Source organism: Capricornis sumatraensis, chromosome 15 (genome assembly GCF_032405125.1).
Source record: "Capricornis sumatraensis isolate serow.1 chromosome 15, serow.2, whole genome shotgun sequence".
Lineage (NCBI taxonomy): Eukaryota > Metazoa > Chordata > Mammalia > Artiodactyla > Bovidae > Capricornis > Capricornis sumatraensis.
Genome location: NC_091083.1, coordinates 54288189 through 54311471, shown reverse-complemented (window position 1 = coordinate 54311471; position 23283 = coordinate 54288189). Strand labels below are relative to the sequence as shown.

Here is a 23283-nt window from a genome sequence, read left to right as displayed (position 1 = left end):
CCATAAAACTCCTATAAGAAAACACAGGTAGAACACTCTGACATAAATTGCACTAGTATTTTTTTTGATCTGTCTCCTAGGCAAAGGAAACAAAAACAGAAATCAACATGTGGGACCTAATTAAACTCAAAAACTTTTGCACAGCAAAAAGCATGACAAAAGGAAAGCAATGACAAAACAAAAAGACAAACTAATGGGAGAAAATGTTCACAAATGATATGACCAATAAGGAGTTAATATCCAAAATATATAAATAACACATGCAACTCAACATCAAAAAAAAAAAAAGCAATCATTTAAAAATGGGCAGAAGACCCAAACAGACATTTTTCCAAAGAAGACACAAAGATGGTTAATGAGCACATGAAAAGATGCTCAACACTACTAATCACCAGAGAAATGCAAATCAAAACCACATTAAGATATTACCTCACACCTGTCAGAATGGCTATCATCAAAAAATACAAAAATAACAAATTTTGGTGAAGATGTAGAGAAAAGGGAATCTTTGTACACTCGTGGTGGGGATGCAAATAGGTGCAGCCACTATGCAAAGTATGAGGTTTCTCCAAAAACTAAAAACAGAACTACATTCAGTTCAGTTCAGTTCAGTTCAGTCGCTCAGTCATGTCCGACTCTTCGCAACCTCATGAATCACAGCATGCCAGGCCTCCCTGTCCATCACCAACTCCCGGAGTTCACCCAAACTCATGTGCATTGAGTCAGTGGTGCCATCCAGCCATCTCATCCTCTGTCATCCCCTTCTCCTCCTGTCCCCAATCCCTCCCAGCATCAGGATCTTTTCCAATGAGTCAACTCTTCACATCAGGTGGCCAAAATATTGGAGTTTCAGCCTCAGCATCAGTCCTTCCAATGAACACCCAGGACTGGTCTCCTTTAGGATAGACTGGTTGGATCTCCTTGCAGTCCAAGGAACTCGCAAAAGTCTTCTCCAGTACCACAGTTCAAAAGCATCAATTTTTTGGCATTCAGCTTTCTTCACAGTCCAACTCTCACATCCATAGTGTCTAGCAATTTCACTCCTAGGTATTTACATAACAACAACAACAAAAACCCCACCAAAACACTAATTCAAAAAGATACACGCATTCCAACATTCACAGCAGCATTATTTACAATAGCCAATATATGGAAGCAATCTAAAGTGTCCATCAACAGATGAATGGATAAAGAAGATGTGGTCTGTATACACAATGGAATACTACATCATAAAAAAGAATGAAATCTTGCCATTTGCAGTAACATGGATGGACTTGTAGGGTGCTGCTGCTGCTGCTGTTGCTAAGTCACTTCAGTTGTGTCTGACTCTGTGTGATCCCATAGACAGCAGCCCACCAGGCTCCTCTGTCCCTGGGATTCTCCAGGCAAGAATACTGCGGTGGGTTGCCATTTCCTTCTCCAATGCATGCATGCATGCTAAGTTGGTTCAGTCGTGTCTGACTCTGTGCGACCCTATGGACAGCAGCCCACCAGGCTCCTCTGTCCACAGAATTCTCCAGGCAAGAATACTGGAGTGGCTTGCCATTTCCTTCTCCAATTTAATTGCTAAGTCACGTCTAACTCTTTGGAGCCCCATGGACCATAGCCCATCAGGCCCCTCTGTCCATGGGATTTCCCAGGCAAGAATACTGGAGTTCCATTTCCTTCTCCACGCAGGGAACTATGCTAAATGAAATAAGTCACAGAAAAACATATACTGTATGTCATAACATGTATGTAGAATTTTAAAAAATACAACACACTAGTGTTGTTGTTGTTCAGCTGCTAAGTCATGTCTGGGTCTTTGCGATCCATGAACTGCAGCATGTCAGGCTTCCCTGTCCTTCACTATCTCCCCAAGTTTGCTCAAACTAATGTCCACTGAGTCAGTGATGGCATCCAACCATCTCATCCACTGTTACCCTCTTCTTCTCCTGCCCTCAATCTTTCCCATTATCGGGGTCTTTTCCAATGAGTCGACTCTTAGCATGAGGTGGCCAAAATATTGGAGCTTTAGCTTCAGCATAAGTCCTTCCAATGAATATTCAGGGTTAATTTTCTTTACGATTGACTGGTTTAATCTTCATGCAGTCCAAGGGGTTCTCAAGAGTCTTTTCAAGCACCCACAGTTTGAAAGTATCAGCTTTTCAACACTCAGCCTTCTTTATGGTCCAACTCTCACATCCACACGACTACTGGAAAAACCATAAATTTGACTATATGGACCTTTGTTGGCTTTGATGTCTCTGCTTTTTAACATGCTTTCTAGGTCTGTCATAGCTTTTCTTCCAAGGAGCAAGTGTCCTTTAATTTCGTCGCTTCAGACACCATCCACAGTGATTTTGAAGCCCAAGAAAAAGAAATCTGTCACAGTTTCCAATTTTTCCCCATCTATTTGCCATGAAGTGATGGGACCAGATGCCATGATCTTAGCTTTCTGAATGTTGATCTTTAAGCCAGCTTTTCCATTCTCCTCTTTCACTTTCATCAAGATGTTCTTTAGTTTTTTGCTTTCTGCCATTAATATCATATCATCTGCATACCTGAGGTTGTTGACATTTCTCCTGGCAATCTTGAATCCAGCTTGTAACTTATCCACCCCGGCATCTCACATGAAGTACTCTGCATGTAAGTTAAATAAGCAGGGTGACAACACACAGCCTTGAAATAGTCCTTTCCCAACTTTGAATGAGTCTATTGTTTCATGTCTGGTTCTAATTGCTGCTTCTTATTGCTGTATACAGGTTTCTCAGGAGGCAGGAAAGGTGGTCTGGTATTCCCATCTTTTTAAGAATTTTCCACAGTTTGTCGTGATCCACACAGTCAAAGATTTTAGCATAGTTATGAAGCAGAACTAGATTTTTTAAAGGAATTCCTTTGCTTTTTCTATGATCTAGCCGACGTTGGCAATTTGATATCTAGTTTCTCTGCCTTTTCTATATCCAGCTTATACATACGGAAGTTCTTGGTTCACTTATTGTTGAAGCCTAGCTTGAAGCATTTTGAGTATTACCTTGCTAGCAAGTGAATGAGCACAATTGTGTGGCAGTTTGAACATTCTTTGGCATTGCCCTTCTTTGGGACTGAAATGAAAACTGACATTTTTCAGTACTGTGGCCACTGCTGAGTTTTCCAAATTTGCTGGCATACTGAGTGCAGCACTTTAACAGCATCATCTTTCAGGATTAGAAATAGCTCAGCTGGCATTCCATCTCCTTCACTAGCTTTGTTCGTGTAATGCTTCCTAAGACCCATTTGACTTCACATTCCAGGATGTCTGGTTCTAGGTGACCACACCATCATGATTATTCGGTTCATTAAGACCTTCTTTGTATAGTTCTTCTGTGTATTCTTGCCACCTCTTTTTAATCTCTTTTGGTTCTTTTAGGTCCTTGTCCTTTCTGTCCTTTATTGTGCCCATCTTTGCATGAAATGTTCCCTTGGTATCTCTAATTTTCTTGAAGAGATCTCTAGTCTTTTCCATTCTATTGTTTTCCTCTATTTCTTTGCATTGCTCATTTAAGAAGACTTTCTTATCTCTCCTTGCTATTCTCTGGAACTCTGCATTCAGTTGGGTATACCGTTCCCTTTCTCCTTTGCCTCTCACTTCTCTTCTTTTCTCAGCTATTTGTAAGGCCTCCTTAGATAACCACTTTGCCTTCTTGCATTTCTTTTTCTTGGGATGGTTTTAGTCACCACCTCCTGTACAGTGGTGTGAACCTCCATCCATAGTTCTTCAGGCACTCTGTCTACCAGATCTAGTCCTTTGAATCTATTCATCACCTCCACAGTATAATCATAAGGGATTTGATTTAGGTCATACCTGAATGGCCTAGTGCTTTTCCCTAATTTCTTCAATTTGAGCCTAAATTTGCAATAAGGAGCTGATGTCAGCTCCAGGTCTTGTTTTTGCTCACTGTATAGAGCTTCTCCATCTTTGGCTGCAAAAAATATAATCAATCTGTATTCAGTATTGACCATCTGATGATGTCCATGTGTAGAGTCATTTCCTGTGATGTTGTAAGAGGGTTTTGCTATGAACAGTGTGCTCTCTTGACAAAATTCTATTTGCCTTTGCCCTGCTTCATTTCGTACTCCAAAGCCAAACTTGTTTATTATTCCAGGTATCTTCTGAGTTCCTATTTTTGTGTTCTAGTCCTCTATGATGAAAAGGACATCTTTTTTTGGTGTTAGTTCTAAAAGGTCTTGTAGGTCTTCATAGAATTGTTCAACTTCAGTTTCTTCAGCATAGTGGTTGAGGATAGACTGGATTACTGTGATATTAAATGGTTTGCCTTGGAAATGGACAAGTCACTCTGTCATTTTTGAGACTGCACCCAAATACTGCATTTCAGACTCTTCTGTTGACTGTGAGAACTACTCCATTCCTTCTAAGGGATTCTTGCAAACGGTAGTAGATATAATGGTCATCTGAATGAAATTTGCCCATTCCCATCTATTTTAGTTCACTGATTTCCAAAATGTCGATGTTCACTCTTGCCATCTCCTGTTTGACCACACTGAATTTACCTTGATTCATGGACCTAACATTGCAGGTTTCTATGCAATATTGTTCTTTACAGCTTTGGACTTTACTTTCACCACCAGGTACACCCACAACTGAGTCATTTCCGCTTTGGCTCAGCTTCTTCATTCTTTCTGGAGCTATTTCTCTGTTCTTTCTCAGTAGCATACTGGACACCTAACAACCTGAGGGGCTCATCTTTCAGTGGCATATCTTTCTGCCTTTTCATACTGTTCATGGAGTTCTCAAGGCAAGAATACTGAAGTGGTTGCCATTCACTTCTCCAATGGACCACAGTTTGTCAGGCTCTGACTAGCAGGGACATGTCCTTCAGCCACTTCACATAGCTGGATGGTATGCTCGGTACCCAGGGTGTCCCACCACTGGCCTCATTGAATGTGTCACCCTTCACTGGCTGTTGGATGTTGGTCAATGTGCCACCTGGGAGCCGAGGCAGCGGCCCTGCTGGAGTTGCAGGAAAGAGGGTCTGGTGAAGGCTGGAGCTGATGTTGGAGGATGACCAGGAACAGAAAGTTCCCTGGCCTCACTGTTGCTACTGGCCACTCGGGGGCTGATCTGCCACCCAGGAGCAGAGTGCACCCTGGTCTCTTAACTGCCATTTGCTGCCCTGGGGTTGATCCATTGCCCCAACACACTAGTGAATATAACAAAACAGAAACAGACTCACAAACTAATGGTTATCAGTGAAGAGAAGGAAGCAAGGAGGAGCAAGATAGAGGCAGAGGATTAAGAAGTACAAACTACTATGTATAAAATAAATAAGGTACAAAGAAATATTTGTACAGCACAGGGAATATAATCAACATTTTATCATAACTTTAAATGGTATATAATCTATAAAACTTTTGAATCACTATGCTATATATCTGAAAGTAATATAATACTATAAATCAAGTATACCTCAATTTTTTAAAGTTACTTTCTGAAAAAAAAGGGAAAGTATATAGTACCATTAAGAGGTAACAATTTCTTTTATCATTTGACCACTACTGGAATGGAACTTCTAACCAGCCACAGTTAGGCAGCCAGGTTGAAATGGCAGCATAACTGGTCTCATATTTATGAAAAGGACGGAACTGAGTAACAGAAAAGATTGTTCTTGTGTTCCCTTTCCATTGCTCCACCCCTTGCCTAACAACAACAATCACTAGGACAGTACTTTATTAAAGGTGATAAACTATACTCACAATAACTTCTGAAGTTACTCAATTATAAATTCAATAATTTTTAAAGATTCCATTGTAATTATTCCTTTTGAGGCTAAGAGAGGTAGTACTTCACCAAAGCCAAACAGTTAATAAATAGTAGGGCCACATAAGGGCTCCCCTGGTGGCTCAGATGGTAAAGAATCAGCCTGCAATGCAGGAGACTGGTTTTGATCCCTGGGTTGGAAAGATTCAGCCCCTGGAGAAGGGATTGGCAACCCACTCCAGTATTCTTGCCTGGGAAATCCCATGGATAGAGAAGCCTGGCGGGCTATAGTCCATGGAGTTACAAGAGTCAGACATGACTTAGCTACTAACACACAGGGCCACTTAAGTTACTTAAATCCCAACTTAAAAAAAAAAAAAGAAACAGCTTACTTAAATGCCACATGCTTTCCACCACATCACCTTATTTCTTTTTTGCCTATATAAAAATAAACTTGTAACTTACTGTGTAAAAATATATGCTTAGGGTTTAAAGAGTTAGAAGTTAGTCTGAATAAAATCTAAATGCAGCCTCTGCTCTACTGATTTCATTGCACTTGTGGTTAGTTATCTTAGCCTGAAAAAAGTCCTGAACTTCCTTGTGAAGAGTCAATTTTATTCAGCTTTACAGAAACCTTTAAGTCAGATAATATATACAATGTCAGAAAAAGAATATTAAAATTACAACCTCAGATCTAATAAATTCAGATGTTACCCATACCATAACTTCATTAAATGAAGTGGAGTTATTCAACAAGAGTGTCTTACCATGAGATGTGGGATTTCTATAAATTCAGATTAAACAATACCTGGCACTTAAAAGATACTCAATAAATATTATTGGGAACTGGACAAAGGCTGTATGGTGGGGCACAAGCCCAGAGGCTTCTGGCTGCAAATGAGGGTAAGGAGACAACACAGTTGAAACACATATTTCCAGAGGGTTCTCTGAATAAAAGAAAAGTGAAAGTGAAAGTGAAGTCGCTCAGTCGTGTCCGACTCTTTGCAACCCCATGGACTGTAGCCCACCAGGCCCCTCTGTCCATGGGATTCTCCAGGCAAGAATACTGAAATGGGTTGCCATTTCCTTCTCCAGGGGATCTTCCTGACCCAGGGATCGAACCCAGGTCTCCCACATTGCAGGCAGATGCTTTAACCTCTGAGCCACCAGGGAAGCCCATATGGAAAAAATGTTTTTGTATTAAATTTCGTATTGGCATATAATTAATTTACAATGTTGTATTAGTTTCATGTGTACAGCAAAGTGATTTATTCATACATATATTCATTCTTTCTCAGATTCTTTCCTCATAAAGATTATTATAGAATACTGAGTAGAGTTCCTTGTGCTATACATTAGGTCCTTGCTAGTTATCTATATATAGTAGTGTCTGCTTGTTAACCAAGATCCTGAATTATCCCTCCCCACTACCTTTTCCTGTTGGTAACCATAAGTTTCTTTTTTGACATGTTTTGTTAATAAGTTCATTTGTATCATTAAAAAAAAATAAATTCCACATACCAGTGATATGGTATTTGTCTTTCTCTGTATGACTTACTTCATTTAGTAGGACAATCTCTAGGTCCATATATGTTGCTGTAAATGGCGTTATTTCAAATCTTTTCATGGTTCACTAACATTCTATTGTATATATGTACCACATCATCTTTATCCATCCCTCTGTTGATGTTGATGGACATTTAGGTTGCTTCCATGTCTTGGCTATTGTAAATAGTGCTGCAATGAACTGACGTGAATGTATCTTTTCAAATTATAGTTTTCTCTGGATATATGCCCAGGAGAGGGGTTGCTGGATCACATGGTAGTTCTAATTTCAGCTTTTTAAGGAACCTCGATACTGTTATACATAGTGGTTGTACCAATTTTTTAATACATTGCTACCAACAGAGTTAGGAGAGTTCCCTTTCCCCCACATCTACTCAGCATTTATTTGTAGACTTTTTGATGATGGCCATTCTGATTGGTGTGAGGTGATACCTAACTGTAGTTTTGATTTGCATTTCTCTGATAATTAGTGATATTGAGCATCTTTTCATGTGCTTTTTGTCCATCTATATGTCTTATTTGGAGAAATGTCTATTTAGATCTTCTGCTCATTTTTTGATTGGGTTTTATTTTTGATATACAGTGTGTGAGCTACTTTATTGTATATTTGAGAGATTATCCTTTGTTGACTGCTTTGTTTGCAACTATTTTCTCCCATTCTGTGGGCTGTCTTTTCATTTTGTTTATAGTTTCCTTTGTTGTGCAGAAGCTTTTAAGTTTAATTAGGTCCCGTAAATTTGTTTTTACTTGCACTACTCTAGGAGATGGATCAAAGAAGCTTTGCTACAATTTATGTCAAAGACTGTTCTATGTTTTCCTCTAAGAGTTTTATAGTGTCTGGCCTTACACATAGGTCTTTGATTCATTTTGAGGTTGTTTTTGTGTATAGTATTAGGGAATGTTCTAATCTTCTTTTACTTGTAGTTTTCTCAGCACCACTTACTGAAGAAACTTGTCTTTTCCCCACTTAATATTCTTGCCTTCTTTATCATAGATTAACTGACTATAAGTGTGTGGTTTATTTCTGGGCTTTCCATCCTGATTTATTGATCTGTATTTCCATCCTTGGGCCATACCATACCTGTAGCTTTGTAGTAAAGTCTGAAGTCAGGGAATGTGATTCCTCCAGCTCTGTTTTTCTTACTCAGGATTTTATTGGCTATTTGGGGTCTTTAGTGTTTCCATACAAATTAACAAAAATTTTTGTTACAGTCTGTTAAAAACGTCATTGGTAATTTGATAAGGATTGCAGTGAATCTGTAGATTGCCTTGGGGAGTATTGTCATTTTGACAATATTGATTCTTCCAATCAAATAATATGGTATATCTTTCTGTTTATATGATCTTTGATTTCTTTCATCAGCTCCTTATAGTTTTCAGAGTACAGGTCTTTTGTCTCCTTAGCCATGTTATTTTCAGGTATTTTATTCTTTTTGATGGGATGGTAAATGGGATTGCTTCCTTAATCTTTCTTTCTGATCTTTCATTGTTAGTGTAGAGGAATGCAAGAGATTTCCATGTATTAAGTTTTATCCTGCAATGTTACCATATTCATTATTGAGTTCTAGTAATCTTCTGGTCTTATTTTGTTTCTGATTTTAGGGAGACTGACTTCAGCTTTTCACAGTTGAAAATGATGTTAGCTGTGGGCTTGTCATATATTGCCTTTATTATGTTGATATAGGTTCCCTGAATGCCCACTTTATGGAGACTTTTTATCATAATGGATGTTGAAGAAGTATGTACTTTCTTCTTTATCTGAATAGTGAAAGCAGCCATACTACTCAGCACCAAGCATAATGATTTGCATAGAGGAAGTGTTTTGCAATCATCTGTTTTAATTCAATAGGTAGGGAAATGTAATTTTCAGCACTAAAACCATTTTGGAGTCCTGAGAGGAATAATCAGTTCAACTGACTAAAAATGATTATACTGATTTTATCTATGGTCTTTTGAGGCATCCCTCTATAAATGTATTCTTTATCTTTCAGAAAAGACCTGTAGTACTATTATTTTAAAATAAAACAGCATAATCATAGCAATATTTTGCCGACGGACAAATCATAATAGCACATACATTTAATGATCTCTCAAATATGATTAGAGGCTGTCTAGAGATGGTTATGAAGCTAAAAACACCCGTTTAATTTTCATTTGATATCAAAGTTACTTTCCCCAGAATACACAGATTCAGGAGAAAAATAAACACAACTGGCTTAAAGTAAAATGAAGCAAGAAAAATAAGTAAGGCTTTATATTTGCATGACCTTATTCAGTAATTTTACTGAATAAGAATGTCAAGACATGAAGTTAAACAAGAGGTATTATGAGAAATAGTAATCAAAGGATTTTTTCCCATAAAGTACAATTTAAAGAAAAAGAATGATATTCAATGAAGAATTCTCCCTGCCTTTGAAGATATTTAAGCATTAATTCTATAATACATAACCTTGATTTCTTTAGTCTAGACACAATCTCATGAAAACACTCACCACATGTTAGGGAAATACTATGTGAAAAGTTCAGTCTAAGAAGAGTGAATGGTTTAGACATTCAGGGGCTGGGTCATGCTGACTGGAAATCTCTCAATTTTAAAAACTAATTAAATAAGAAATTGAAGTACAGATGGTGTACAATAGTGTATAAGTTACAATCAAGTGATTCATAATTTTTAAAGGTTATTTATACTATTAACTACTCCATTAATAGTTATTACAAAATATTGGCTCTATTCTCTTCCAATTTTTAAATTTTAATCTAGTTAGTACTCTTTCCTCTTTGCTGCTTGATTTTAATTTATAAAAGCCTTTCATTTATCTTTATCTGTAACTTCCAGAGCAGAGTGTACATTCTCAACTGTTAAAAAAAACAAGGACTTCCTTGGTGATCCAGTGGTTAAGAATCTGCCTTCCAACGCAGGGTACATGGGTTTGATCTCCGGTTGGGGAACTAAGATCCCACAAGCTGCAGGCCAACTAAGCCCTTGCATGGCAACTGGAGAAGCTTGTGTGCCAGAACTACTAAGCCCATTTACTCCAGAACCTGTGTACTGCAACAAAAGAAGCCCACGTGCCACAACTAGAGAAAGCCTGCATGCTACAACAAAGAGCCCACATGTGGTAATGAAGACTCAGAGCAGCAAAAAAAAAAAAAAAAAAAAAAATCACATTTTTACTACAGTACTCAGAAGTTCATTGTATATTTATTAAAACAAAAGATTACACAATTCCTTTTATCCTGATTCAAATTCATTATCTCTTATCAAGAACATTAGCAGTGTAAGATTACTTGGCAGTCTCTCATACAAAATGTATTTCAGAGTAACCCAAAACAGTCTTAGTTGATGATACACAGGTCTTTCTTTATAGAACTCCTGATAATAAATGTAGAAGAGAGGACAGGATAAGAAAATCACCATTTTGGGATTTCCCTGGTGGTCCAGTGGTTAAGAATCTGACTGTTAATGCAGGGAACATGGGTTCCATCTCTGTTCTAGGAGGATCCCATACGCTAAGGAGCAACTAAGCCTTTGCGCCATAACTACTGAGACTGCACTCTAGAACCCATGAGCCGCAGCAACTGAGCCCATGCACCACAACTACTGAAGCCCTCCTGCCTAGAGCCTGTGCTCTGCAACAAGAGAAGCCACCACAATAAGGCCAAGCACCTCAACTAGAGGGTAGCCCCTACTGGCTGCAACTAGAGAATTCCTGCATACAGCAATTTAGACCAGTGCAGCCAAAAATAAATAAATAAATAAAAATTAAAAAAAAAAGAAAATTACCATTTTGCCACAAAGGATGCTGACATGACCATCAGTGTGGTCTCTCAGCATCACTAGAAGTGAGGTAGCCAGAACTACCCCACTACCCCAGCAGAACTCTGGATGTGATGCAATATTAAGCATCTCCTAAGCATTCTTGCCAAAAAATTTAAATCTGTTTTAATCAAATCCAAAATATGAGAAATTCCATAAGACAATTGACCTGGTTCCTAAAACTAGTCCATGACACACAAAGAAAAAGTAGGGAGAAAGGAAGGAGGAACTACCCTAAATCAAAACAGGCATGAGGCACAAAAGGACCAAACATGATCTGTGGACTCTGAAATCCTGGTGTGAACAAATCATCTCTGAAAAACGATATCCTTGAGATAATCAGGCAAACCTTAACAGCATCTAGCTATTAGATGATACCAAGGAGTAACTGTTAATTTTATTAGGTATGAGAATAGCATTTTGGTTCTGTAAGACAACATCCCTATTTTAAAAAGATGCATATAGAAGTATGTCAGGAAGTATGTACAAAAATGCCTTGGATTTGCTTTAAAATACCTCAGCAAACAAAGTAAAAGGAAAAAGGATAAATGACATATTTCTGAATGTATTTACAGTTACTTATAATAAAAAAATTAAAAAGAAGAACCTCATTAGCAAAGAAACCTGAAAAATAGTATAGGTCAATAATAAATGGATCAATGAAAAAATTAACGCTGCAGTGCTTATTTAGATACTGAATGAGTTATATGGAAAATATCAATTTTCTCTTTGTATCATATGGTTAGTGCTAAAAATTGTGCTATAAAGCAAATATCCCCCACTGCTCCACAAATTCACACACTGAAATCTAATCCCCAGTGTAATGGTATCTGGAAGTGATTAAGTGTTGAAGGTGACACCCCCAAGAATCAGATTGATGCCCTTATATGAGAGGCCCCAATAAAAAAAGACTCTAGATAGCTTACTCACCCCTTCCATCACAGGAAGATATAGCAAAAAGACAGTGAAAAATACTATCTATGCACCAGGAAGTGAGCCCTTACCAGACACTGAAACTGCTGGTCTTGGATTTCTGAGCCTTCAGAATTATGAGGAATTTCTACGGGTATTTTGTTATAACAGCCAGAACAGATTAAGACAATCTGACACCTGTGAAATATGAAGTTTTATTCCTGAGGTAGGTTATACTACTGAAAACCCATGGCAAAGACTAAGAAGTTTTACAGGATACATTAAGAAAATTTCTTTTAGGAATCCAACTTTTTCCTCTCCTCAAAACTGTGGAGTTTATATAATTCTGGAGTTCTAAATAGATGGAGGCAGTGAATTGAAATAGAGAAAACTGAAACACAGAAAACAGAGGTCACAGTTTGCATTTTGAACTGAACTGTGCGAGCTTTGGATTATCCAGGTGGACTCTAAACCCAATGACAATGTCTTCATAAGAAAGAAAAAGAAGACCATGTGAACACGGAAGCAAAGAATGGAGTTATGTAGACAAAAACCAAGGAATGTGTGGAGCCACGAAAAGTTGAAGAAGCAAGGAAGGATTCTCTCCTAGTTTTTGGAGGGAGTGCAGCAACTCTGTTGACACTCTGATTTCATTCAGACTTCTGGCCTTTCAAACTGTGAGAGACTAAATTTCTACTGTTTCAGGCCATCAATTTTGTAGTAATTTGTTACAGCAATGCTAGAAAACTATACAGGCTCTTTGCTGCATTCTAACAAATCATTTTTATTTACCTCACTTTTATTTACTGCAAAAGTTCTATAATGGATAATTACTTCAAGAGTATAAAAAGAAATAAAAAATATATATGCTCCCCAAATCTCTCCTTATTTGCCAACCATTTTCTACAAAGGTCTCTAAATTTCCTTTATCAATAGTCTTTCAGGGAATTCCCTGGAGGTCCAGTGGTTAGGACTTGGCACTTTCACTGCAATAGCCTGGGTTCTATCCCTAGTCAGGGAACTAAGATCTCATAAGCCACTTGGTGTGCACCCCCTAGCCTAGATTGTTCCAAAAGTCCCAGTGCAGGATACCAAGTGAAAGTGAAAGTCGCTCAGTGGTGTCTGATTCTTTGCGATCCCATGGACTGTAACCTGCCAGGCTCCTCTGTCCATGCAATTCTCCAGGCCAGAATACTGGAGTGGGTAGCCGTTCCCTTCTCCAGGGGATCTTCCCAACCCAGGTCTTCTGCATTGCAGGCAGATTCTTAACCATCTGAGCCAGGGAAGTCCCACCTGAATAGCAAGATACCAGCTGAATAGAAAAGATCTGTGTTCTTATGAAAGTTGACAATATCAACTGAGACATGTGGTGGGTTGGAGAATAAAAGCCTGGGTTCTAAACCTGACCCAGCTGACTATTGAACCTAAACAGCTTACTGCTTTGACTTTTTGCTTTATCATTCATTAATAACCCTTTGAGAGATGCTGTAAGGAGTAAAGAAGAAATGAGTGTAAAGATTCTGACATTGTTGTCTAGTTGCTAAGCTGTGTCCGATTCCTTTGCAATCCCATGGACTGTAGCCTGCCATGCTCCTCTGCAAGAGGAGGATTTTTCAGGCAAGAACACTGGAGAGGGTTGCCATTTCCTTCTCCAGAGAATCTTCCCAACTCAGGGATCGAACCCACATCTCCTGCATTGACAAGTGGATTCTTTACTACTAAGCCAACTGGGAAGCCCAAAAGATACTGACATGAAAGGTTTTTACTATAGGATAGGTAATGCGAAAGATGATTTCTGGGTACTATATTGCTTCTGGCTATTGATATACTGTTCTAGTATATTAAAAAAAACTTACTACTGCAAAATTTCCTCTGGACTGCTTTCAAGGACAATTAATAAGTTTAGGTAAAATCTTTTATTTAATTATAGCCAAGCATGAAATTTCCAACACACTTCTGAAGAAGTTTTGCAATTTCTTTTGCACTAAACGAAAAGAATGAAAGCCTACACTTTTGATTTATGTTTTCACCAATTTTCCATAAATTATACTGGCTCATACTTTGATGTTTGCCAAACTTTTTCTCTCAGTCTAAGATGAAGAGCTTATTTGGATATTTCAAGTTTATACCACCGAGCAAAATTTTTCATGCTCAGAATTAGGAGAGAACAATAAAGAGGTACAAGTAATTTATAATATTTTGGTTTGTCTAGATGAACTTAACAAATGGGTAATACAGCACCATTCAATCTCCAAATTAAAAAAAAATTGAAGATAACATAAAGCATACTGATAGACTACTGGTGAAGTTATTAACTTTGAGAATTCAATAAACACTGTCATCAAATGAACTACTCGTTATACCTGCAGTGCCATATTTGTACTTCTTTTGTTCTCAATTAAATAATTATAACATTAAGTTTGCTAGAAAAGAACTGTATCTGATACAAATACCTGTCTAGTTAGGAAAACATAAATAATAGACAAAATGATTTTAAGACAACATGTATAATTAATGTTCTATAGAAGCCACAAACTTCTATAGTTGCTAAAATAGTAAGCAACTCAAAATACACCTAACAGTATTGAATCCATAAAAATTCAAGTTGCATTACACTTTTTCAGAGCAAAATCACTATGTAATATGAGGTTTACTTGTAATGCCATCTAAAAAGTAGCTTCCTTTCCTTGCCATTCAGGTTTGTTCCAACTCAAATCCATGGAGGTGCAGAGCAACTATCTGGTGTCATACTGTCTTTACAGCAGGTGGAGGGCCTAGGCTGACTTTCCCAACCAAAAGTAAGGCCACTGGTCAGTTGTTCCTAGGCCAGCTAGTATGGAACAGTGTCTGATTCCTACCTTCAGAGCAGATAAAGCTCAGTCAGCTAGCTTTCAAAGGACTGCCTACACTAGTGTTCACATTTCCTTTCAAACCATCTGGCATTCTTTTTGTATCTTAAATTTATCTAACACTATATTCTAATGTCTGAAGTGCTCAGATAATTGGAGGCGTCTCCACTGCCTACCTAGATAAGAAAAAGGCAGAGTAACTGGTAAGTCAATTACTTCAAGAAACAATTTCTAAAATTAAAAATCAAGACAGAAAATAAGGGGTATAGACAATTCAACACGTGGAAAAGTTTTAAGATTCCCTTAAGGCTGGCTGGACACAACTCTCCCTACTTTGGACTTCTATTAATACATAGCCTGTGTTTATCCCTCAATGAGGCCTGTAGAATGGATTTTGTATTGTATCATATATTTATCTTCCTAGCTAGCTAGTAAGTGAAAAGAATAGTATCTTATAACTACTTAAAAAAATCTGTTGATGACATACTGGGTGTTTTAAAAGTTTCATTACCATAAATAAGAAAACTGAATGAAAAATAACATGAATTAACACAAAGAAGCAGCCTCACCGCTGGGCAAGCCAGATAAACAAAGTACAGAACTTGGCTTAAAATAAATATATTTCATCAAGTTATCAAAATGATTCTCAGTGACCAAACTTCTGGGAAGTGCTAGGGGGTGCTCATTTGTCAATGAAGATCATTTAATCAATCTATTGATATTATGTGGGGGTAATGTGGGGAACAGAGGAGCAAAGAATTAGAAAAAAAAACTAAAAACTAAAACTAAAACTAAAAACAGGAGAGTCATATTCATAGTAATATACTCTAGGAGATATAAATACTTCAAACAAAAATACTACAGTGACAAAAAAGAAAAAACACAAAACTACAATGACCAAGTCAGATCAAACATTAGAAACCAGAGAAGAGTATACAAACAATAACTGTAACTATTTTCATTGTATTAGCCACCATGTCAAGTACTGGGTTTAGCATTTTACATGTTATCTCACTTGACCTACACAACATATGAGGTAGGTACTTTCTTATTTCCACCTTGCAGATGAGGAAACAGAGAGGTTAATCTGCCCAAGGTCACATGGCAAAAAGTGAAAAGAACTAAAATTCAACTCCAGTCAGTCTGACTGATCAATCAATCCAGGTATAAGACTGCCAATATAAATTATACTTAGGAAAGAACAAAATGTAATGTAACATAGGTAAATTCAACCATTAATACAGTCTTCATAATTTTTCAACTTTCAGTGTGGCAAAAAGTAGAGAATAATTTTAAAAATAAATGAAAATTGATTTTCTTGTTATAAATTTTTTAAAAAAGAGCTATTCTACCAGGTTAAATATGTCAGTTATGCCTTTTTTGCCCATGTACTGGGTAGGTACTTGTGTCAACTGCTGTCCTAGGAACATAGTGGTAAACAGGATAGATGAGGTCTTGCTTTTCTGGAGCTCACTTTCCAGTGGAGGGTAAGAGACAAAAAAATTCATTCAACAACAGAATTTCAGAGAGTGACACATAGTACAGAGGAGATAGGGAGGAAAGGTGTAGACTACTCTTTTGAGACATTTACCCATGAAGGTAAACAGAAAGAAATGGATGTAAGGCAGGGGAAAGTTGTTTTAATTTTTTGTTGATTTTAAAGATGGGCAATATCAGAGTATGTATGTATGCTGATATTGATGGTGCCTTGGAAAGTTGTTGAGGACGTGAAAGAGCACAAAAGCAGAAGTCAAGTTCTTAACTAGCTCTGAGGGGGAGTAAGGTGGGGAGGCAAGTTGGCGTCTGATGGGAAGAAAACAGAAAACAAGGATTCTAAGCAAGGTGGATTTATAGATTTGGTGAGGAGAGGATGAGAAGTAACTGATAACTTTTAAACCCTCAATGAAGTATATAGCCCACTTATCAGCATTGGGACGGGTGGGCTGCTTATGAAGTTAAAGAGTGTGGAGAGATTAATATAGGCAAAAATTAAGAATTACAAGTTATTAAGAATCTGGCAATTTTCTGGGGGCAGTGATGAGAGTAGTCCACTTCAGATTTTTAGTCCTGAATCTGAAGTTCTCTAGTAATATTCAACTTATATGATATGAGCCCTTGGAGAAAGCTAAATGAGGAGTAAAGTAGCTGTAAATAGAAAAAAATTCATGGGCTAAAAAATATTTTAAAATATGTATCCCTGAGATAAACACTAAGTCACTGACAATGTCCAAACAAGCCCTGGTCTATGTAACTCCATTTGCCTCTATCTTCGTATCACAGAAATTCTTGCAAATAATGTGTTTGTCTTAGTTAGTCATGACGTATTTAATCATGAAGCTTATAGATTTTTTTTTTGGTCATAAATGGCTCTATCACTTCCTAAAGCAGATTAAAAAAAAAAATGCAACTGATGGTCTTCATGTTGATTCCAGAGATGATTACATTTCAATGCTGAAAGACACTTTCTCTGGTGTTAACTGATATTTCTAGTCAAAAGTAAACTGAGGATTTCACTTAAAAGTAAAATAAATAAATAAATAAAGCATCCCCTCAAGGTGGCTGCTTTTGATCATCCAACTGTATTCCTAAACGATGATGTTGGCTCAAGACCCAAAACATCCTGGGAAGCACAGGTTGTTTGCACAGGTTCAAGGAGAGGAAACAAAGATCGCACCTCTTGATGGATGCATGTCAACATCATGAAGAATAGCATACTAGGTGAGATAGTATGTATGCCTGTGTGCACATACATATAGATATTTGGGGAAATATTATCTGCCCCACAAGTAAAAGGAAAGAAAAAGGAACACCATGAAACACCATTTTGAGGAACACCATGAAATGTCAGAACACCAGGGATAAATAGAAGATCCTACAGTCTTTCAGAGTGGGAGGGAAAAGACAATGGGGATTACAAATGGAAGCCTTCAAGAGACAAACACTAATTTTCAATCTAGAATTCAACATCCAGTGAAACCACCATTCAAGTGTGAGGGTAAATGAAGACATTCAGACATGCGACTTCTGAATTCAGGAAGAAATTTCAGTTTGTAGATGTTCTTTCTCAGGAAGCTACTAAAGAATAAGGAAAACACAGGATCCAGGAAATCAAGGATGCAACATAGGAGGAAGGCAAACAGAATTCACAAGAAGATAAAAAGGGAGGTCCTATAAGACAGCTAGGAAATAGAAATGAAACAGATTATCTGAATATATTGAAAGATGATCATTTCTGTCATAAAATTTGAGGAGAATTTGTGACTGGTAAATAGAAAACTAGGCAAATGAAGAACAAACAAAAGTGGCAATTATTTAACTCAGGAGAAATAAAGTTGTACAAGAAAGAAACATAATAGGTAATACATATCCAATACAGCTCATCTGTGAACTTAGTTACACTGCCACAGTCATATAAATACTGAATACTGACTTAACTGGAACTGTAAAGTATAGATATGAGGTGGGGGGGTGGTTGAAGGATGGTTATGTGGAACAATTAAGTACTCAACTTCCAAACTAGAACTCCGTGGATAATATACAAAGGTAGAAAATCAAGGAATTGCAGTTTAAACATTGAAAATGAAATAAACATAAAGGTAAATGCTAGAAAGAACTGCTAAGAATTCAAAATAATTGAACCATATGAAACCACTGATTTTTGGTAACTCCTCAATCTAAAAAAATGGCAATTTCATATAGTTTAAACTGCTATTAGGTTAGTGCAAAAAGTAGTTGTGGTTTCAGACTGTGAATTTTAAATCATTATAACTAGGCTCAAACATCTTTATTAATCAAAATAGGAACCATTACAATCAACACATTTTTATCAACAAGAAATAAGTTTTTTTATTCTTGTTGTGTAAAAATCTGTGCTTTGGGATTCGATAAACTCTTGGAAAGCATTTTCTGCTTCCTGCTGGTTGTGGAAGCATTTTCCCTGGAAAAAGTTGTTGAGATGCTTGAAGAAGTGGTAGTCACTTGGCAAGAGGTCAGGTGAATATGGCGTTTGAGGCAAAAACTTCACAGCCCAATTCATTCAAATTCTGAAGCTTTGGTTGTGTGACATGTGGTCAGGTGATGTTGTGGAGGAGAACTGGGCCCATTCTGTTGACCAATACCAGCTGTAGGCGTTGCAGTTTTCAGTGCATCTCACCGATTTGCTGAGCATACCTCTCAGATGTAATAGCTTTGCTGGGATTCAGAAAGCTGTAGTTTATCAGATGGGCAGCAGACCACCAAACAATGACTATGACCTTTTTTTTGGTGCAAGTCTGGCTTTGGGAAGTGTTTTGGAGTTTCTTCTCGGTCCAACCACTGAGCTGGTTGTCATATAAAATCCACTTTTCATTACACATTATAATCTGATCAAGAAATGGTTCATTGTTGTTGCATAGGATAAGAGAAGACTACACTTTAACATGATTTTTTTTGATTTTCAGTCAGCTCATGAAGCACCCACTTATTGAGCTTTTTCACCTCTCCAATTTGCTTCAAATGCAGAATGACTGTAGAACGGTTGATGTTGAGTTCTTTAGCAACTTCTCACATAGTTGTAAGAGCTTTGATGATTGCTCTCAATTGGTTGTTGTCAACTTCCAACGGCCAGCCTCTGTGCTCCTCATCTTCAAGGCTCTGTCTCCTTTGCAAAACTTCTTGAACCACTACTGCACTGTACATTTGTTAGCAGTTCCTGGGCCAAATGTGTTGCTGATGCTGCAAGTTGTCTCTGCTGCTTTACGACCCATTTTGAACTCCAAAAAAAAAAAAAAAATTGCTGGAATCTGCTTTTTGTCTGACATCATTTCTATAGTATAACATAACCACATTTATTTAAGAATGTATTCCAATATCAAATGGCAAACTTCAACAATGCAAAATTGTAATTACTTTTGCACCGATCTAATAATATATTATGATAAGATTATTACTGATTTTAGAATAAACTACCATTTGAAACAGAAAACAATTAGTATCTGGCTGCACAGCATATAGGAACTCAGTTCCCCCACCAGGGATCAATCCGTGCCCACTGTAGTGTAAGCAGAGTCCTAATCACTGGACCACCAGGGAATTCCCAGAAAACAATTACTGACAGAATACTGGGAGGATAATGTATCCCAGTTTGGGTGACAAAGTGTCATCATATCGGAGAAGGCAATGGCACCCAACTCCAGTACTCTTGCCTGAAAAATCCCATGGACGGAGGAGCCTGGTGGGCTGCAGTCCATGGAGTCGCTAAGAGTCGGACACGACTTAGCGACTTCACTTTCACTTTTCACCTTCATGCATTGGAGAAGGAAATGGCAACCCACTCCAGTGTTCTTGCCTGGAGAATCCCAGGGACGGGGGAGCCTGGTGAGCTGCCGTCTATGGGGTCGCACAGAGTCGGACACGACTGAAGCGACTTAGCAGCAGCAGCAACATAACAATATTAGTATTTCTAATGAATATAAAGATTATGTTTATTAATAAACCAGCATATAACCTATTTTGGCAATACAGATACTACTTTGGAATTTTTCTTCAATCATCATCCTACAAAAATGCAAAACTATGGACTGGTAAAGATTTCGATTAACAGAATGCTGAATAACAAGGCCAGGATGTTTTTAGTTTCCTTTGTTGGTACAAACAATAGCTAAGTCATGCTTGCAAAATTAAAGTTGCCCAATATTGTAGTACTATGCAAGCCTATTTCAGTGATAATTCCGGTTACACTATGCTGTTTATTTAAGACTTCCCCTTATGATTTGTTTTAAAAGGCTTCCTAAAAGAGAAAAATCTTTTGCAGGCAATTCATAAGTTATTTGGGTTGCTTCAGTATTAGTGACACTAGTTAATGTAATTAATGAAGCACTCATTTATAAGTTGCCTTATTTTGAGTTAAATTCATAAAAATTTTTATTTAAATCTGACATCATAACACCAAAATTTCAAACTGAAAAATCAACTTTTATTAATTTTAACTTTTACAAAGAAAGAATTTGATCACGCTAACATAAGGTAAGATTTTTACCAAGAATAATGGATCCTGTTCCAACCAAATGGAAAATTTCTTTCAAATTAAAAGCAAATGTTTGTAACAGAGGGAATATACATAAACAGATGCTATGGAAGACTGCTTAGTTTCAACTTCATTTTGCCGAAAACTACCAGGAATTAAAATACATGTTATTAAAAATAACCTTAAAGGGAATCTTAAAACTGAATCAATTCAACTATTCATATCCTCTAATTAGCTCCTCACTTTTTTTTTTACTGCTGCTATTCTGAATCAAAAGATCATAACAAAAGTATATTAATATTTGGAGGTATGTTTCTTACAACTGAGTTTAGCTAATTTCCTGTCACTGCAAAATTATAAGGGTACAAAAAAGAAACAGCAAATGCAACCAACTATCTTCTTAAACTTATAAGATCTAGTTTAAGAGAGAAAAAGGTCCAAGTGAAACAGCAAGGAATAGCTGGTGCTATTATAACTGCTTCTTTTTAATTGGTCCATATCAGCTGTGACTCCTCATAACTTCACCAAGAAAACAAAGTCAGGCAGTCAGTCTCCACAGAGCCAAAGTCTGTGGGAAACTGCGGAGCTTCCTCCTCTCTCTGGGGATGAGGACAAAAAAAAAAAAGGTGTTCTGTTTTCCAATAGTCCTGTAAGAGGTGCCACTGAGCTGGGCTGCACAACCAGACAACAGAGGACAGGAAAATTCAGATCAAAGCAAGGGCGCATGCCAGGGAAATATGCAATAACACCCTTTGCCAAAGAATTACGGGGGAAAAAAAAAAAGCAAGGAGGCGGGGAGAACCTGCTGGACCACCTTCTTATTAACACAGGGAGGCAGGAAGAAACAAAATCTACCTGTACTGAGGAGCTGAAAAAAGTGTCCTAGATATACTGGAGCATTTCTATAGACACGTTGTGTTTATATCAATATACAGACATAATTACCAATTAACTAAACAGCAGTGTTCTATACGTACTATTCTCATGTACATATACATGAGTATATGACCATTCACCAACACCCAGAAAGCAAGTGTTCTGGATATACTGAGAATATGGACATATATTGAGAATATAGACACATATTTTCAGTTAACAAAACCCACTGGTTTTGCAGCAAGAAACAAAGAAATACTGTTTGAAGGAATGCCAGAGACAGAACTGGCTGAAGATCTGATGAAGGAATATGTCTTTTTTCCCTCATCCCCTTTAAACGATCTCCGATTCACTCATTTCAGAGGTCACATACAAACCATTAAGTCTCTGGAAACAAAAGAGGGGCCTTAATTCTCTGGCCTGTGGAAGCACACACGGCCCCCCACTCACAAATGAGGCCAACACCTGACTTTCATTAATGAGTAAGCGAGGCAAGAGATCTCATCCCAGACCACTGCTTATACCCAGTGACAAACGGGCATGAGACAGACGCCACAAAGAAAGGGGAGGAGCAGACGGGGACCAGGAAAACACTGCCACGCCGCGCCCCCCCAAGGCGCGTTCCCACGGCCAACAGGGAGGCAGCAGTCTTCGCCATCCTCGTCCTCGCTCCGGGCACATCCCAGCAGCTCCCACGCCCGGGGACCAGACGCGGGGCACAGGCTAGCTGGGCGCACAGGGCGCCGCGAACCTTATCTCTGTGGTCTCTCGGTGACAGCTCCGCGCCTCCCTTTGTGCGGGACTCACCCTCCTGTTCGTGCGCGGACCCTCTTCCGCGCCCCTCCCGGCCCAGGGCCGCTGTCCTACCCGTCCCAGCTCCCGGCCGAGGCGCCGGGAGTGTGAGTTGGGGAGGCTGGCGCGGGCCCACGGTCTCCTTAGCATCCCGAACCCGGACCTGCCCGGTCCCTTACTCCCCAAACCAGGGGGCGACGGCGTTCAGTGGCCCAACCCTCGCTTGCTTACTTACTCTGTCGTGCCGGCAGCGGCGGCGAGCGTGCTGGGACGGTCAGCTCCGGGCAGTAAGCAGCGGGCGTCTGGCTGACCGAGCGCGGCTGAGGTGGCAGCGGCAGACGGCGCGCCACAGCCCCGGCGAGGGGCGGGCCCAGCGGGGGAGGGGCGGGCGCCGCGCCTCTCATTCATGCAGCGGGGGCGGGGTGAGGGAACCCGGATGGCCGGGCAGCCCCGCCCACCTCCCTCAGTTGGCCTGTGCTTCAGAGTCCGTAGTGCGCAGGCGCGGCTCTCTGGAATCCGAGCCTGCCTCGCCCGCTGGGGATGTCGTAGGGAGGAGTTGCGGCCTTCTGCTTTTATATTTAGTATTTTTGCTCGACCTATAAAGTTTTAAAGTGAAAAATTGGAACTGCCACCTCTCCCTAGCATTCAGTCCACCAGCATCACGGGGACACAGAGTGGCATGAACAAGGAAGGCACCGCCCTTTCCTCCAGCTGCTTCATCTGTAGCAGG

The 23283-nt window shown here is 38.8% G+C and overlaps 1 protein-coding gene across 1 annotated transcript in view; it reads right to left on the bottom strand.

Annotated features, from left to right (window-relative positions):
* The window catches only part of RNF24 (ring finger protein 24), a 108851-nt gene extending 86034 nt beyond the window's left edge, over positions 1-22817 (bottom strand). Inside the window, exon 1 of the mRNA XM_068987600.1 lies at positions 22789-22817. The gene's annotated coding sequence lies outside the window, so the exon portion shown is untranslated. The remainder of the gene's footprint in view (positions 1-22788) is intronic.
* Positions 22818-23283: the final 466 nt, after the last annotated feature.